Source organism: Lagopus muta, chromosome Z (assembly GCF_023343835.1).
Source record: "Lagopus muta isolate bLagMut1 chromosome Z, bLagMut1 primary, whole genome shotgun sequence".
Classification (NCBI taxonomy): domain Eukaryota; kingdom Metazoa; phylum Chordata; class Aves; order Galliformes; family Phasianidae; genus Lagopus; species Lagopus muta.
In genome coordinates, this window is record NC_064472.1 from 69,001,843 (window position 1) to 69,015,557 (window position 13,715).

Sequence of the window (13,715 nt, forward strand, 5' to 3'; positions counted from 1 at the left end):
ATTTTGATTGAAGCAGGCTATTTCAACACTTCTTCCCCAATCTTATTCTATTATTTTATTTCCCAGATATCAAGTAAGCCTCATTTCAGATATATTTCACATGTAGATGGATGGATTAATAGAATGGTGTGAAAATGGAAAGGTGCATTTTATCCAGTCACTCTATACTATTAATCACAAGAACATGAATTAAGCTCTGGCATGCTTATTTGCTGTAGTATGTATGAAAATTGCTTATTTACTTCCATGCTGTTACAGTGAATAGAAACAGACCAGTTCTAAATGGCAATGTACTCTAGTGTGAAGCAATTAACTCTGTTATGTGTCCCCTTCACTCAGGATCATTTCTTATTAACTGTATAATCTCACAGAAACAGTACAAAAGAAATGTGGGCTGGTGAGCACCTCAGGAGTACATAATCACCATCATAATAATGAAATGGAAATGGAGGCAAAGTGGATCAAGAGACAGTGAAATTGTCTGATGTGTGTATGATAGTGAGATAGACTGAAAATTGGAATTCCTTACGTATCATGCTAACAATTTCCTCTGTGAAGACTCCCAAGTTGCATAATCCCATACTCTCGAAATTGTTCAGATTTTACTCATCGTTAGGAAATTGTCTCTTATATTCAAAACTGCAGTTCTTAAGCTCTCTTTCTTCTTATCTTCATATGTGTTTGGTTTTTTTTTCCTCTTCACCTTTTAGCCCCCTGAATTAGTGCTGTGCATTAGGTGCACAGGTGACCATGGGTGACTGTCTCCTACTGTAAGGTCATATCAGCCTGACTATAATGAAATTCCAGTACTGAGCCAGAAGAATTATAAAAAATAGGGATATATTCAGTGACATTAGTGAGGTTTTTGTGCAACTGAGAAGAATTGGGAAGGCTGAAGACCTCAAAATTCACAACAACACTCTTATCCTCTCTGTATCATAACAACACATCATGATATTTATTATCATGCTCTCAGTTAGGTTTGCAGACTCAGATTAAAATTCTTCATAATTGCAAAGGCCTGAAAAGTTACATTTGCTTTACCTTTTACTTCCATAAGTACTGTGTCTGAATCAACTAGCGTATAGCAAGATAGAAAACCTGATTCCCTAGTCAAGTGGCACAGGAGCTATAGGTTTCTATTTGTTCCCATTAACGTTTACAGCTATGCTTTCATCTGCTTGTCTTAGGTTTGTTTCTCAAATTGTCTATGTATGGTATAAACTCAGTGAAAACAATAGCACTGAGAAGGAGTGTGATGTGCCAAAACACCAGTGTTGCTATTACCCTAGGTATAGGGTAGAAATAGAATGATTTGTGTGAATTTTTTTTCTTAGAAAGGTAGGAAGGAAGGACAGTATTGTATGTCATCGTTTTTTTGCCTTCAACTTTGCCCATTTCAGCTGTAAAATAAAAAGAACAGTCTAATTCTGTTTTCTGATAAGCTTTTGGAAAACAAAGGCTAGAAAGTTGTAGGTTTTGGGGTTTACTTTTTATTCACTGTTACACCAGGCTGAAGAACTGCAGTGACCTGACCTTGTCTAACAAAATTCTAATGACACAAAGTAAAATACCAGGAATGTAACTTCTCAGATTTTTAAGATCATCATAGGAAAGTAATTAACTTTGAATGAAAAATGGCAAGTAATACTCCTAGCAAGTAAATTCTAGCATATTTAAGGATTTCAAAAGCTTTTAGGCTGCTTAAAATGTTAGAGAAAAATCCCAGTCAAACAAGAAATATTCTTGAACATTCTTTCTTCTAATGCAGAAATTCCTGAAGAGAGTGCTCTGCATAAACACACTGGAGACAGCACTGATATTTTTTTAATAACTTTGGGATTCTCTAGCAAATTCTTGAGGGAGAATTTGAAAGTAGGAACGTGATGTTGACGCCAGTGATGTTTATGAAGAACTTAATCCTTCAACTTTAAACATTGTCTAGAGTGTCTCTGAAACTCATTTTAAAATTAAGATTTGAATTAGTCATTCTGGTTTTATTTAATCATTTATTAAAACGCTCATCTTTACCTTACATTGCATTGCCTGTGATTTTTAGAAGCTGCAAAGTGACCCTAGAATGTTAAAGACGTGTTTCCATCTGGCATAACAGTCTTATAGAACTGTATCTGAAGTCAGTACAGACAGATACAATTTTTCCTGCAATGGATGCTGGCACTCTCCTTGGGAAATTGACATGAAAACATGGTTTTAATTTGTGAAAGTGATTAATTTAAAAATTACTGTGTTTCTTGCTATGTATCAAGGAGATGCGCATGGAATAGGCAGTCTCTGTACTAATGGACTTTGCTTCTGAGTAGATAGAAGTGCAAATGATGGTAAGATGTGTGAAAAAATGAGATTTTTGTCAGACATATGTTTCAATAAAAGCTTTTGCACCTGTAACTATTTTATGATTTTATATGACTTGAAGAGTGAAGAAGTTCTGACCATCGTTCTCACATGAAGATGAGACAAGATGCATAAAAGCAAATGAAAGAACGTACATAAATAGAAGTAAAAAAAAAAAAAAAGGATATTGAAGGACAGTGAAGTTACAGAAAACAGATTGTTATGAGTGAAAAAGGTGTCTGTCTCACTAAAGTTCTAAGGAGCCAAGAGGAGATGAGCCTGCTGACATTAGCAGGTGCAAATAAAATTTGGATGCCGTTGACTGGAGAAATTATGAAGAGTTGGTCAAATTATTTGTTTCTCATATAGCATATACCTTGGTTGCAAAAATGGCATTCATGGGGACATGAAAATATATAATTTTCAGGTTCGTCATCAAATTCCTTGTCAGCTCTCAAAAAAAATTGTACTCTGAATTTTAATATTTAGAATTTTTTTTTCCAGAACTTTTCTAATATGCTTACACTGAAAGTCAGTGAAAGGATGAACTAAGACACAACTTACTTGATTTTTCTAAAGATGCGTGATATATCTGGATGTCAATAGTGCTGCACATTAACTCTTTTCATATATGGATAACTGAAGAGAGAGCACAATAGTGAAACCTTTGACCACAATAGTGGTCTCTGTACAAATACAGTTACACACTTAGTTTCTCTGTTACCTTTTCTTTGTGTATCGCATGCTACGTAAGGATCTCTGGATTCTGAAAGAATTTTCAAACACCCCATGCCTAGCTACATATAGTCTTGTCCCAAGTTCGAACACAGGAGCAGGAACTAATTCTACAAACTGTGTAATTTCCAAGACAGCTGTCAAAATCAGAATATTCAAACATTAATAGTGCACTTATTACCTGTCTGTCAAGAACAGATGATATACGATTCAGTCATAGCTGAAAATGATCTTCTCATTCACAACTCTTTGGTCTCTCAGAATGGAAAAATCAGAGCTAAAAAAACCACTTGAAATCCTTTGAGAAGTGCATAGTTATACTGTGAAACCTGTCACAAAGTCCTCTGTGATCATAACTGTCTACACATAGAATCACTGAATCACAGAATGGTTTTAGTTGGAAGAGACCTCTAAGATCACTTATTTCCAAACCCCTGCTATAGGCAGGGACACCTCCCTCTAGACAAAGTTGCTCACAGCCCCATCCAACCTGGTCTTGAACGCTTCCAGGGAGGGGGCATCCACAACTTCCCTGGGCAACCTGTTTCAGTGTCTCACCACTCTCATAGTAAAGAACTACTTCCTGATATCTAATCTAAATCAACTCTCTTTCTGTTAAAGCCATTTCCCCTCATCCCGTCACTACCTACCTGCTCTTCTAAAAAGTCCCTCCCCAGTTTTCCTGTAAGCCTCCTTCAGGTACTGGAAGACTGCTGTAAGGCCTGGAGCTTTTTCTTCTTCAGGCTGAAAGCCCCAGCTCTCTCAGCCTTGGCCTTGTTGAGCTTCATGAGGTTGGTAGAAGCTCACTTCTCAAGCCTGTCCGGGTCCCTCTGGATGGCATCCCTTCTCTCTAGTACGTCAGCTGCACGACTCAGCTTGGTGTCCTTTGTATTGCTGAATGTGCACTCAATCCCACTGTCCATGTCACACACAAAGATATTAAATGACACCGGTTCCAACACCAATTCCTGAGGAATTCCACTTGTCTCCACTCCGGTCTCCACTCGGACATTGAGCCATTGACCGCAACTCCCTGAATGTGACCACTCAGCCAATTCCTTATCTAGGGTGTGGAAAAATGGGTATCAAACCCATTTTTCTGCAATTTGGAGAGGGATGTCATGCAGTACAATGTCAAACACTTTGCATAAGTCCAGGTAATGACATCTTTTAACAAAAAGGAAGAGTACAGAAGTGCAGCTGGAGTAGCATGTGATGCTATGGCATCTCCCACAGAAAAGAAATTTTTAGTGTGGGAACAGAATTAGCTTTGGAAACTTTTATTATGTCTGTTGTGAAAAATGAAGTCACCAAACTGTCCAGAACTGGAGATGAGATGCAAAGCACTCTCACTTCTCTCTTCCTTCACAATTTCTCAGATTCTATGGTTAGGTTAGTACTACTTTCTAAAAGCTGTGATAATACCCAAAACTATTGGAGGGAGAAGAAAATAATTCTGTAGTAATACACAGGAAGTTCTGGGAAGTTTAATGGAAGTTCTGGGAGATTACATATTTTCATTTTTTTCAAAAGCAAGTTCTTTGAAGCAACCTGTGTTATTTGTCAGCAAGTGACATACTATGAATAGTACTTTTTGAGAGGTAAAAGATTATGATAAACACCTTAAGTGCACAAGAAGTAAAACAGCAGGAGCTACTGAAATATTTTCCTACTCCTTACTGTAAGAACATGCAATGTCATTAGTGTCATATAATATGCCTGTGTAAAGAAAAAATGAATCAATTATTTGGAATATTGAGCTCTGACCTACAAGTAAATTACTGCATCTTGGTGAGGAGCTATAATTATGAATATGCAACATATGTTAGTAAAAAGCAAAAAAAGATAGAGAGAAGTGTGTGTGAACTGGATGGCGTAAAACCTAAGAAATTTAGTTTAGTTTATTGCCATCAGTAGCTGTGGTGTTATGTATCTACTGGAAAGTGTGAAACAACTATCCGTTCTAAGAACAGGTCATGTCTTCTACAATCTGCCACCTGTTTTTTGCTGCTTTATTACTATTACCATTGTTGTCATTTTTTATATTGTTTTGTTTTATTATATTTTTATTAGTGAGCTCTCACTTTGGCTTCTCCCATAGACAGAGAAGTTAGGGAGCTGCAGTTGTCAGTGAGAGGAAGATAATACAAGAATCAAAGGATAAAATGCAGGATGTTCCTTTTGAACATCATGAAGCACTTGACTGTAAGGATGATTGAATACAGCTACTTTTCTATAAAGTTAACAAAAAATTTTGCTCTCTCAGGATTTCTTTAGTACTGTTCTAAGTATTATCCCAATTAAGTATCCCACTGATGCTTATAGGCATCTGCTTCCATAAGCATCAGCTTCATGATGCAGCCTGACTGTCCACTTTTCTCACTCAAAGAATTTTGAGGTGAACCCTGAGGTTCTGGTGGCATGTTCAAAAAATAATGAAAAAGTAGCTGGTATCACTGGCATAACCATACAGGTTGCACAATTGTTTTGATAGCAGAGAGCTCTAAGCTTAAGGAGCATGCTTGTATTCAATGTTTAGTAACCCTTTTTAATATTTAAAAACTATTTGATACTGTGGTGTGATGACTCTTTCCTGGTATTTTTAATTCATCTGTGTTGAAGTGGAAGAGCATAGTACCACGGCCTTCCCTTCTCCAAGCCAAACAAGCCCAATTCCCTCAACATTTCCTCATAGGAGAGGTGCTCCAGCCCCCTGATCATCTCAGTGGCCATCCTCTGGACCCATTCCAAGAGCTCCATGTTCTTCCCATACTCGGGGCCCCATGCCTGGACACAGTATTGCAGTACTATATCTTTGGAAAAGAATTAATAACATTTTTGTTGTGTTGCTAAATCCATTTTGCAGTCATCACATCTTTTCCAGCTGTGCCCATAAAGACCTCCAAAGTTAGTTTTTCTGTGAATTAAAGGAAAAGATTTTTTCTCTTTCTGATTCTGATGTCTGTCACTTTCCTTACCAGTGGAATCTCATATGAAAAAGAATCCCTTGAGAAGAGGATGGGAAGAGGTGCTCATGTCAGTGGCTCCCCATTTTGACTGAACAGAATATGAACTCAAGAATATAAATATTTCTTCTGCCTGTGGTATTAGATGAGAGTAAAAAATATGACATGCTATTAGAACTGGATATTAGTACTGTTGCCTCACTGACAGCGTCGATAACTTGCCCGGAGACTGGGAGCAGGGCAAAGTCGTTAGATGTGTTTGGTAATAACCTGCTGGACTCTTCTATATTCTATGGGCAACGTCTTGGAATAAAGTGAGGTCTGCAGTCTTCACAGCTGCATGAGAAACTGGAAGTTTTCTGTGTTGTTTGTGACAGAGTGAGCAACCACAGAGGAAATGGAAGCTCATAACAGGGACTTGATGCCAAGTAATGAAAAGCTTAAAAAGCCATGTACTATTCAGGACAGAGAAAGGCTGAAGGCCCTTGGCAATATGTTGAGCAATTAAGTGATTATTTTCTAATGTAGCAGGGTGGGAATTATATGAGGTTGTCTTCTTTTCAAGCATCTTCTTAATCAACTGCTGCCTTATTCTAGAAAATAAATATATGCAATGTCTCTGACAGGGCTGTCATCGTTTCAGATTCTTCGAGACAGAAGACAGGAGCTCTTCGCTTTTACTTCCCACGATATTTTTGTTTCATCATGAATACTTCTGCATTAATTCTGCTTAATCTTTCAGTTTCCTTTTTGCAGTAATCCTCACTAGGCAGTTGAGATAATTCCAATCATCCTGAGGAGAGTGTGGCTCTTTTTCCTTTTATTTTCCCTCTGCTCACTCATAGAAAAAACAATGAACAAAACCAACAAAACCTCATCTACAGAACTCAAGGTATGTGCCTCTGCCTGCTCCATTCCCCTTCACCTGCTTTCAGTGTATTGATTTTTCCTTTTCAAAGTCAAGATTTGTTTCCCAGAGTTAGGTTTCATTTTTTTCAGATATCACTTTGCATTTTCCTGTTTCTTTCTTAACATTTTTTAAACAAAAAAATGCCACCTATGTTTGCCTAGCTCAACTTGAAGAAGAAAAAAAAAAGTTAGATCATTTCTTACATAGAAATTTTCTTATTTAAGTTGCTATGTGGATTTGTAAATGATGTTAGAACCCTTTTGGCAATTATGCAATATAAACACAAAAGAATCTGAGAGATAAGTACAAATTATTTCTAAAGTAGGTTAATGGAAAAATTATTATTTTTTTTAATGGGTATCAATTATGCTGAGGCTAAAGTTCTATTTAATAACAATCATAGTTAAAGTAATGGAGTTACTTTAGGTGTATCTGGAATGCTGTGTACAACTTTCCCCTTTGTTATTGAAGTTTGAACATCATGAATTATTTTTTATATATATAATGGTATTCTTTACACGTAAAGTTTTCATTTCAGTGACAAATGTCCCCTATGAATTTGCAAAGTAGGCTACAAAATGCAAGGAATGTTAAAAAATAAATTCATTTTTCCACATTTTTTTTCTCAGTGGTTTTCATTATTTCCTCTATGTTTGTTTCTAATGTGGTTCTAATGTAGCAAAATAAGTACTTAGATTCCTCCCCTCCCCTTCTCCTTTTTCCTGTATTTTCCTTTTCCTAAGTTTTCCTGCTTTTTTTTTTTTTTCCCTCTCTTCCTCTCTTTTTTTCTTTTTCTCCTATTAGATCTAAGCACAGAAATGTTATCATAATTTGCAGCAGTGCAGTATTGAGCATGGAGAACTGAATCAGTTTTTCGCAAAACTCCTTCAGCTTCTTTTAAAGAGAAAACATTATTGATCAGGACTGACTGTGCAACAAATGTAGCATTTCTGTTATTCATCAAACACTGCTGTTTGCAAATCATAAAATCGTGTGTAATCTATTATTCCAGTTCGATCTGTGTATTCCATGGCCCGAGATTTCAAGGCCATCATCTTGGTAAGAGGGCTAGAACTGAATGATGTTTGAGATCCCTTCCAACCCCAGCCATTCTATGATTCTGTGATGCTATGACTCTATGATTCCATGATTCTTTTACCCTGTATGAATTAGTGCAGTGGCCAGTTGTCTGCCATTAACACTGAAGATATCTGACTTTGAAGTATTACAGTAAAAAGACCTTACTTGTGATTTTAAAACTCAGGCTAGTGAGATTTGCTCTTTGTGGAATAGTGGAACTCAGTATTCAACTTATCTAGCTCAATAAGCAAATAGTGGCAGCAACTAGACTGCAGAGAAGGCAAGAAAGGGACAGGAGCGTTATCTCCCTGCTCTGGTTAGCACTGAATCAGTGTGTTCTCAGACATCTCCCTTCTAGAAGGGAATAAAAATTCGGTTTCAGAATGTCACTGACTTAGCATGGAGGCCGTAGGACAACATAGTTGGAATACTAATGAGAATGGAAAGGAGCACACATGCTGTGTCATGCATTACTATTTTATACATTTATACAGATGTGTGACACAGCATTCAGAGAAAAGTCAGGCTACATTAAGCACTGAGATTTGAGAAACATTTTGAAATGAACCTTTTTTTCTTGCATCACTGTCAGAGATAAGCACATCTTAGATGAGTGTTTTGTTGTTCACCTGAACCAAAGACAAATTAAAATGAAGGATGTAGCTTGTTTGCATTCATCTGAGTGACAAGCAGCTTTGTTATAAATAGGAAATGGTGTAATGAAGATGAAGCTGGTATTCAGATAGAACGCTGATTATAGAGAACTACAGCATTTTCTTGTCATTTCTTCACTGATATTTCATATGGCTTCTGATTTGCTTTCCGGCTGACAAGACACACCAGGAAGGTACTGCAGTGTATCAATCAGCTCAGAAGATAGCGATAGCTTGAAATAGGGATGGCTGGAAATTCAAGTACTGCTTAATTCTTTATTGAATTTGTCTTACTTCCCCAGCTGTAGGTCAGGGTAAGGGTAGCTCTCAGTTTTCAGCAGGGCAGGGGATTGTCCCAAAGCTCCCCATCCTTGATCTACCTTGTGCTCTTGATGTAGGGAGGGTAAGTGCACAGAAAGGCGGGATATGTGATCACAGAGGAGATACTTCTCTTTCAGTTTCTTGTTGCAGTGCCAAGGTCCCGTGCCCTGCCAGTTCAGAACACACTGTTTTGTCTCTGAAGTGCCTGGAGCATTCTTTTTCATACTTTGTCCTTCTCTGTGTTCAGTTACATCTGCATTTATTTATATTGTTATCTACAGACTTCCTGTTTCCATAGTGGCACAAAACTGTTCTACAGATCTCCTAGTTGAAGAAGTTTATGTAAAAAACTTGAGAGCCCTGTCCTCCCCTTTTCTGACTGAGATCAGGGCTGTCAGCAGGTATTTCTACGGTGCATTTAACTCCTAGCCCACACTCCCCACTTGGTAATAAATATACTGAGTACCACCAGGCCAAGTTCATCTGCTGCTGAGGAGTTGCTGAGGGGATAGATCTGACCCTGCAGTTTTCAGTTCAAGTGATCCATCAGTTTAACCTTCTATTTTTCAAGAACCTTTCCCTACACGTAGTATCACTAATCGAGGAGTTTCAGCAAGTTTCTATAAATCATTCTGGCTATTTACTTGGGAAGGCAGGGGGAAGCTTGACAGCTCTGACAGAATACTTCTGTGGATAAAATGCATGGGGGCCATGGAGGGAGTTGGCCAAAACCATTCTTCCAAACAATCGATGTTTGTCAGCAACTTTAACCTCTTCTGCTAATCCTCTTCTTTTTGCCAGAATTTGATGTGGAGAAAGGGAAAAATCGAAAGCTGATCTGTGCTGTGGAAAAAATTCACCCTCCTCTTCTCAGGTCTGCTAGAACACAAAGATCTATCTAATGTAATGGGGCATAAATAGCCTCCTATCTAAAGAGTTATTTCTGACAGTGGGTCAGTTGCTGGAGCCAGCTCATGATTTGCTTAGGGATTTTCCATCTGTTTCTGAAACAAATTCTCACTAGCAAGCCAAAATCTTCTCTGCAGTTCTGCAGTAAAGTTTTGGAGCCATCAAAGCAGCTAATCTCACTGTAGTCTCAGGGATGTTCTAGGCATTTCTATGTCAGCAATTCACATGGTGTAAACTCATTAGAGCCCCAAAATCAGAAACTTTTTTAGCAAACATTCAAGAGAGTCCCAGTAATTTCGAGAAATCCTAGTTGGCTAACCAGATTACAGCTGGCCAATGAAATGAGTGTTTGGTACAAAAAATCAAAGTGCTCCAATTTGTGCTTCATTTTGGTACAACTAGAAAAAAAAAAAAAAAGCTATTCATGGAAGAAAAGTCTTAATTTTATTTGGCTTTGATCTTTTGCCCAGGGGGCTGTGGAGTCTCCTTCTCTGGAGATGTTCAAGACCTGCCTGGATGCCGACCTGTGCGACCTGCTGTAGGGAACCTGCTTTGGCAGGGGGTTGGACTCCATGATTTCTGGAGGTCCCTTCGAACCCCTACAATTCTGTGTGATTCTGTGTGTGATTCTTTGCTTTGAGTGCCTCACAGCCCACCTCTGAGAACACTGCTGGGTGAAAAAATGACAATGTAATGATTGTTCTAAAATTAAGATTTTCATAGTATTTTCAATATTCATTCAGGTACTGATGGAAGCAATTTTATCCCCTGTTCAAACACCAAGTGTAGAAATACATATTCTTGTCTTAGAAATATATGAAGAGGAGTACTTAAATTGATGTCAGAGTTGTTCTGTCTTGGAGATGCAGTCGGCTATTTTGAATGAATATCTTTAAAAACGACATAGGATGTGAACAGCTTTGAACTGGAGTTACAAAGGAAAATAAAATTGAAAAAGAGTGTTAACTAGCTAATGCTAATTTTGCATTTCTCAGTTGTCTGCATGTTAGGATTTTTTACGAAATGCTTTTTTTTTCCAGCTGGAGATATTAGAAAACATATGGATTTTCAGAAGAAAAGATGAATTCTGCACTTTCATGCCATTTTATTTCTTATCTCTGTTCAGATCACTCATGCAATGCAAAATCAGGGGCACTTTCAGTGTTGAATTTTACTGCAAGGTAAGTTTGTAGGTGCATAAAAGTTTAATAGTTGCTTCTAATGTTCTTGCTTACAATGATCTGTATATTATTTATTAGTGAAATAACTGCAAAAACTGCATAAGGGACATTTTCACCATAGACAACTGAACTGTGCATTGTTAAAATCCCTTCTTTGTATGTTTATGGATGCATGGGGATTCTCTGCTATTCACTGACCTGCACTGCGCACTACAAAGGTTGAAGCTTTGGTGAGATATAATCAAGTTATTCACGATTAATTCTTTTTTCAGTTGACTCTACAAATGACTGGAATTGCACACATATTTTCCATCATTTTCTCCACATCTTACCACTGCCTGTGTTCATGCTTTGAAGGAGCATGACAGTGCTGCTTTGCTGCTCCCAGCCTGGTTCAGAGGAGACACACAAAATGGAGGCAATTGGATATTTTTCCTGATGTGTCACAACATCCCCTGACAGCTTAAAAAAAAAAAAAAAAAGCAGATTAATCCGAAATGCCAGTGCAAGAAATTACAGAATTACAGAAATTACACAGTACCATCAGGCTTTCTCAGTTATTTATTTTTTTGCTGCTCTTGTCTCTCTTTTTCACTTGCAACAGACCTGCATCTATGCTTGTGACATATGCAGAATGATGTGTCCCAGCCACTTAAAAACCTCTTTCCAGCAGCCTCTGGTGCCCAGATGAAAGACAATTATGATTCCACTCTTGCTAGGCATCAGCCAGAGAACATTCAGAGGAGGGCTGATATGTGACAGCTTGTGAGAAGTGCAGGGGAAGGGGAACCATGGCCCACAACAAACAGAGCATCCCAGAGTGTATAGCCAGCAGGCAGCTCCAGGCTACATTCTCTCTTGACAGAATAAAAGCTTTCCTACTAGAGCTCTAGCAAACTGTAAATATTTCATGTGCATTCACTGCAACAAAAGGTTTCAGCAGGAGAGCTGGCACCGAGACATTTATGTTTACTGATCTGAAAGTTTTCTTTACCTTTTGATTGTGAAATTGAAAAAATCTGATAAAAAATGTACTATGATAATGCTTCTAATAGAATTAGAGCAGAATCCTCTTGAGAGAAGTTTAAGTACAAAAGCAGTACCATGAAGTCAAGAGCAAAGAGGCCTTGTTCACTGAGTTGGTCTGCAAAGGAGAACATTATGCTTTCAATATTGGTTTTCACAGATATAATTCAGAAATGTATGTTTTCTAGATTGCCACAAGTGTAATAGGAATGACATAGTGACATTGCATAGTTAAATATTTCATCTGAACATATGCCACTATGACACAACTAGTTAATTTCTTGACCTTGCAAAAGCCAAGTTTTGCAGTGAAATATAGTCATAACATTAAAAACAGAGCAAAATAAAAAAGCAATACACCAATAACCTGCTGAAATACTTGTCTATTTCCTCAGATCTACAGAATCACTAAATGTTTTACAGCATGCAGATGATTTCTTCACCTGTTTATTCAAAACTAGATGGAACTGTACTCCACCAGCTTTGGCTACATGTACTCTAATGACTGTTTTTTTATGGGATATGGACACGTAGGAGCAAGTTAATAATAACAACCTATGTGAAAACAGTACAGTGAAAGACTGAGGCTGTTACTTAGCTTTCAGTGCTGAATAATAATTTACACTGGAAGTTTTAACTCCTTGCCACATGCATCATTTGTATGTTTTTCTCCCTGATAATTTACTAAGGCTGCTCAAAGAGTAAAGCCTCCAATTTCATGGTGCTGACCTTGTGACATCAGAGGTGAGTGCTGGCGGTACGGCAGTAGGGATTGAACCTTCATACCAGTATTCCATTACATATTATTGCCATGTGACAGATGGCATCAGAGTGGCAGTCTGACAATGGTGCCGGTTGTGGAAGTGAGAACGGAGCAAAATTGTACCATCCAGTTTCTCCATGCAGAAAAACTGGCACACGTGGACATTCAAACACTACTTGCTGAATGTTTATGGGGATCAACACATGCATGTGAGCACAGTGAGGCAGTAGGTGACTTGTTTGGTTACAGAGAGAGTGGTACCTCTGCTGGTGCATATTGTTATTAGCACAGCATGAAGGCTGTTGTTCACCACTAGCAAAAATGCATAACTTGTTGTAGTGATTATGTTGAAAAACAGTATTTTGTAGCTGAGAAACTGCTCGGTCAAACAGTGTTAGTGTGCTCTTTGTACCCACTGTAGTTGCAATGAAAATAAATAGGTGACATTACTTTTGGAACAACCTGTGTAACAACGACTGTTTGGGTAAGATGAATTCTTCTATTAACATAAGGAGGGGACTTGTTTCAAAGTCTAACCACTAACTGCCTTTCAAGCACAAATGAAAGACACTCAATATAGCAACGAAAGTATACTTGGAAATTTTCCTGTGCTTGTGTTTGTTGAACCCTGCATTTCTGAGTTAGCCATTTCTGAAATGAGTTAGTCTTGAAAAGTATTTCTGATTTTTGAAAGCAATTGCACAGTTTGAGTGAATCTACTGCTCAATTTCTACTAGACAGAGTAGAATGGTTGGAATCTGGTACCTAGATTTTTAATTTGTTTGAACATCTAGAGGATTAATATTTAGCATGTGGAGA